This window comes from Otolemur garnettii, unplaced genomic scaffold (genome assembly GCF_000181295.1).
Source record: "Otolemur garnettii isolate 467f Iridium unplaced genomic scaffold, OtoGar3 scaffold00154, whole genome shotgun sequence".
NCBI lineage: Eukaryota > Metazoa > Chordata > Mammalia > Primates > Galagidae > Otolemur > Otolemur garnettii.
In genome coordinates, this window is record NW_003852549.1 from 1,991,772 (window position 1) to 1,997,771 (window position 6,000).

Below are 6,000 nucleotides of genomic sequence, written 5' to 3' on the forward strand. Positions count from 1 at the left end.
CTATTTTTGTCAATGGTGAGAGGTATGGGTCCAGTTTCAGTCTTCTGCATGTGGATAACTAGTTCTCCCATCACCATTTGTTAAATAAGGATTCTTTTCTCCAGTGCATATTTTTATTAGTCTTATCAAAGATTAAATGACGATATGTGGCTGGGTTCATCTCTAGATTCTCTATCCCATTCTATAGATCTGTGTCTCTATTTTTGTGCCAGTACCATGCTGTTTTGATCCCTAGGGCCTTATAATATAACCTGAAGTCCAGATTTGTCCTTGTTTCTAAGAACTTTACTTGATATTCAGGGTTTTTCTGGTTCTATATGAATCAAATACTATTTTTTCAAGATCTTTAAAGTATGGTGCTTTTCTGGGGATTGCATTAAATCTATAGATTGCTCTGAATAGTATGGACATTTTAACAATGTTGATTCTTCCCAGCCATAAGCATGGTATGTTCTTCCATTTGTTGACATCTTCTGCTCTTTCTTTTCTCAATATTTCACAATTCTCTTTATAGAGATCTTTCACACCTTCTGTTAGATACATTCCCAGGTTTTTCATCTTCTTTTGTGCTATTGTAAAAGGAATAGTCTTTGATTTTGTTCTCAGCTTGACAATTGCTGGAGTATAGGAAGGCTACTGATTTGTGGGTATTGAGTTTGTATCCTGAGATCCTGCTATATTCCTTGATCACTTCAAAGAGCTTTGTAGTTGAGTCCCTGGGGTTTTCCAGGTATAAGATCATGTCATCTGCAAAGAGGGAGAGTTTGACCTCCTCTGTCCCCATTTGGATTCTTTATCTTATTTTCTAGCCTGATTGTGATGGCTAGGACTTCCAACATGTTAAATAGCAGTGGAGACAGTGGGCATCCTTGTCTGGTTCCAGATTTAAGTGAGAATGCTTTGAGTTTTACTCCATTCAATAAGATATTGGCTGTGGGTTTGCTGTAGCTAGCTTCTATCAGCTTAAGGAACGTTCCTTCTAAGCCTATTTTTTCTTGAGTGTTTTTATCATGAAAGGATGCTGGATATTGTCAAAAGCCTTTTCTGCATCAATTGAAAAAAATCATATGGTCTTTGTTTTTTATGTAGTGCGTTATATTTATAGATTTGTGTATGTTTAACCAACCTTCTGTCCTTGATCATCGTGTAGAACCTTTTTAATGTGTTTTTGTATTCTGTTTGCTAATATTATGTTGAACATTTTTGCATTGATATTCATTAATGATATTGGACTATGGTTTTCTTTTTTGTTGTTTCCTTTCCTTCTTTAGGGATCAGGAGGATATCTGCTTCATAGACTGTGTTGGGAAGTATTCCTTCCTTAACTATATTTTGGAAAAGCTTATGCATTATAGGAACTAGTTCCTCTTTGAAGGTTTGATAGATTTCTGGTGTGAAACCATCTGGTCCAGGGATTTTCTTTTTTGGGTGAATTTGTATAATTGATGCTATTTCAGTACTTGATATTGGTCTATTCAAGATTTCTAAATCTTCCTGGCTGAGTTTTGGAAGGTATTCTGTTTCCAGATATTAGTCCATCTCCTCTACATTTTCATGTTATTGGGAAAAGACTCTTTCATACTAATTGTTAAGAAACTTTTGTATTTCCATGACATCTGTTGTCATTTTCCATTTATAATTTCTAATTGGAATTATTAGAGATCTTATTTTTCGGTTTCTGGTTAGTCTAGCCAGAGTTTATCAATTTTATTAATCTTTTCAAAGAACCAACTTTTTGTTTCACTGATCTTCTGTATCTTTCTTTTGTTGTCAATTTCATTTAATTTTGCTATAATTTTGGTTATGCATTTCCTTCTGCTGGGTCTGAGATTAGGTTGTTCTTCCTTTTCCAGTTGCTTGAGATGGTCCATGAGGTTGCTGACTTGCTCTCTTTGTTTTCTTGATGAAAGCATCTAATACTATAAATTTTCCTCTAAGGACTGCCTTTGTAGTATGCCATGGATTTTGATAGCTTGTGTCTTCATTATAGTTTTATTCCAGAAATTTAATGATCTCCTGCTTTGTCTCATCTATGACCCAGATATCATTCAGCATAAGGTTATTTAGCTTCCATGATTTTATTTGAGTATGAAGATTCTGTTGAATTCAACTTTTATTGCATGATGGTCTGAAAAGATAGAGGGGATAGTTCTTTTGAATTGGTTGAGATTAACCTTGTGATCTAATATGTGATCAATTTTGGAAGATGATCTCTGTGTTGATGAGACAAATGTGTATTAGGTTTTGTTAGGATAGAGTGTTCTATAAATGTCCGTTATGTCCATTTGTTCTAGGGTTTTGTTCAAGTCTATTATTTATTTGTTAGTTTCTGCTTGGAGGATTTGTCTAGTACTGCCAATGGAGTGTTAAAATCTCCAGCTGTTATAGTGTTGGAAGATATATTGTTCAGATCAGTTACGGTTTGTTTTATGTATCAAGGAGCATTCAGATAGGGTGCATAGATGTTAACTATTCAAATCTCTTCATATTGTGTGTTTTTCTTGACCAATATGTAGGGTCCATCTTTGTCTTTCATTATTTTTGTTGGTTTGAATCCCATCGTATCTGCATACAAGATTGCAACCCCACCGTTTTCCTGCTTTCCATTTGCCTGGAATACTTTTGCCCATCCCTTCACCCTGAGTTTTGTTTTATCTTTTGAGGTAAGGTGGGTTTCTTGTAGGCAACAGATATCAGGCTTGATATTTTTTTGTATCCATATGGGCAGCCTATGCCTCTTTAAAGGAGAGTTCAAGCCATTCACATTAATTGAGAGAATTAATAAATGTGGCAGAGTTGGGGTCATTGTGTTTTTCACAATTCTAGAGCTTAATTTTACTCCTCTCAACAATGTGGAAGCTAGGCTTTGTTCCTTAATTTCTGGGCAGGTTTACTTTTGTGGTGTATCCTCCTGTTGATTGTTATGAAGAATGGGTCTGGAATTTCCCATAGAGCTGGTCAAATCATGGAAAATTTCCTCAGCATGTGGATGTCAGTGAAGTATTTGATTTCTCCATCACAAATGAACCTCACTTTAGCAAGGTATAGGCTTCTGGGGTGGAAATTGTTTTGTTTGAGAAGGTTGAAGGTTGATGACCATCCTTTTCTGGTGAAAGATCTGCAGTCATCCTTATACTTTCCCCATTGTAAGTAACACTTTTCTTACACCTAGCGGCTTGCAGAAGTTTTTCCTTCATGTTAACATTGGCAAAATTAACCCAATGTGTCTAGGAGATGTTTTGTTTGGATTGAGTCATGCTGGGGTCTGAAACTATCTACTATCTGAATTTCTGTGTCTCTTGCAATACTTGGAAAATTCTCCACCATAATGTCTTGGAGAAGAGAATTTGTGCTTTTGTGACTACCCTATTCTCCTTCAGGAATCCCTATAATCAGATGTTTGATTTCTTGGAATAATCCCATAACTCTCTCACAGAATGTTCTGTTCTTTTTCTCTTTTTTTCTACCTCTTCGAATGCTTGGGATAGTTCAAAAGTCTTGTCTTCTTTATCTGAGATTCTTTCTTCACACTGCTCAACTCTATTTCTGAGGGACTCTGCCATATTTTGAAGCTTTTCAAATAACTTTTTAAATTCCTTAAGCTCTGCTATGTCTTTCCTTATTATTGCCATATCTTTGGTGCTTTTGTCTTTGAATTTATTAATTTCTTGAGACAACTTCTGAGCTGTTTTTTGGTTCTCTCTTTCTATATTTTCCTCTATTCCAATTATCTTATTTGTCATCCATGTTCTAAATTCTATTCTGACATTTCACCAATTTTTCTGTGGCTGGAATTTTCTGTTGTATTTTCTTTAACATCCTTAAAAGGTGTTGATCTGCTCTGATTTTTCATGTCGCCAGAGTTTTTCAGCTAATTCCTCTTCATGAGTATTTTCAGCTTCTTCCTCTTTTTCTCTTTTATAATATGTTAACTACACTTTTTTAGTGGAATTGATAGGTTATCCCTGATGAATCCACTCCTCACCATTGCAGTACCACATCTTCACTAACAAAGGCAGACAAGTGGTGAATCCTTAGTCCCAGACAGTGTTTCCTGGTTACAAGAATCATTAGACAGTACTGGCCCAGAGTTCAAATCAAAATTGTTTTGCTAGTGCTGGCTCTGCTGACCAAATCAAGTTCATAAGCCTGCCCAGCTGACAGCACTGGCCCAGAGTTGTGGAGATATGCTTATGTGCTAGCATCATCAAGCTAATCAAGCACTGAAGGCTGTAGTTCTGTGGACAGCATAGGCCCAGAGCTCAGACAAAGTCACTCAGGCACTAGGGACCACCTGCCCAGTCAAGCTCAGGGGGCTGCTATGGCAGGGGGCACAGGTCTAAAGTTTAGATAAGATTCGTTCAGGCATCAGGCATAACCCACCCAATTGAGCTCAGAGAGCCTCCACCCATTGGAGAGTGCCAATCTGAAGTTTAGTCCAAAGTCAGTTAAACTTTGGCCCTGCACACCCAGTTGGGCTCAGAAAACCCCACTTAGTAGAGGCCAGAGGTCCAAATTTTAGTTGAAAGTCACTTAAACCCCATCCCTACTTACCCAGTTATGCTCAGAGATCTCTACCTGGTGGAGGCCAGAGATCCAAAGTTCTGTCCAAAGTCATTTAGACACCCACCTTCCCATCCAGTTAAGCCTGGAGAGCCATGCCTGGTGGAGGGAACAGGTCCAAAGTTCAGCCATAAGTCAACTTCATTTTAGCATTGGCCCCACCCACCCAGTGGAGCTCAGAAGTTGTCCTGAAAGGAAGAAAACAGAGCTGCCTGAAAATTCCTGAAGAGCTGGAGAGGGGTAGTTCACCCTCTCCCCACAAAGCTTGGACTGCCGAGCTACAGTTCTCATGCTGCAGCTCAGCACCAGCAGACTTCCCCAGCTTCCCAGTGAGCTCATCAAGCACTCTGGACTGTAAAGGGATAGTCCCTTCCAGCAACTAGGGTAGGGGAAGGGCAATCTGGGTGCTCAGAATTGCAGGAAAAATATTTCCTCTTTTGTGCCAGACCAAATGGGGCCTAATCTCAGTGGTGAGACCTCAATAATAAAGGAAGACTGAGATTTAGCAATTGCTCTCCTGTGGGATAAGGAGAGGAGACTTTTGTACCCAGTTCACTGGCTAATTAGTCACCCACTACAGAGTTCCCACTTGGGGGGTGGGGTTTCCCTTCCTCTGGCAGCTGGGATAGTACCTGTTGTTTTTTTTCCAGTTTCTTGTTTTTGCCACTTGGTTCAGCCTGGGTAATGTATATCTCATGGAGTTCCCTCAGTGAAGAGCTCTTCTCATTTGGCTTCCATCCACTTCAGTCCAATATCTCTCCCTTTGGGCATGAGCCTCTGGTAAAGCTGCTTCTAGTCATCCATCTTCCTACAATTCCTCCTCAAAGCTGTTTTCAAATGAAGTAGGGGGAAGGCACCTGTCACACACCCTCAAATGGCTGCACTAAAATAGCAAATATATGATCTAAGACATAAGTGTCCTAAAAGCGGAAAACACCTCTCGGACATATTGGTGAATAAATAGACTACATACCTGGGAAAAACTGGTAAAACTCCTCTTTAGGTTGCACAGGTCAGTAGTGCCAACATGATGCTTCTTCACATCACATCCTCAGATGCAACTTGAAGAAGTTAAGAGAGGAAGAAAGGATGTAAGTTATGAGTATAGCTGTCCCAAGTACTTTGAGCTAAGTAGAAGGCAACTGAAAAAAATCAGAAAGCAGAAAAGCATGTCATTGTTGCTTAATATATTACTGAATTTGTGTGCAAAGTTTATTTAACAATAGTTAAACTGTTGACTATTAACACTGCTTCACGATAACACTCTGCTTTTGGGATACCTGTAATAATTGAATGGACTGAATGCAAAGAAACAGATGGTTTAATTTTTTTTTAATCTATTTCCATGTTTGTTTTTTGTTTGTTTGTTTGTTGGGTTTGGAACTTGAGGGGTTAATATAAGAGTCTCACTCTGTTGCTCAGGATAGAGTGCCATGA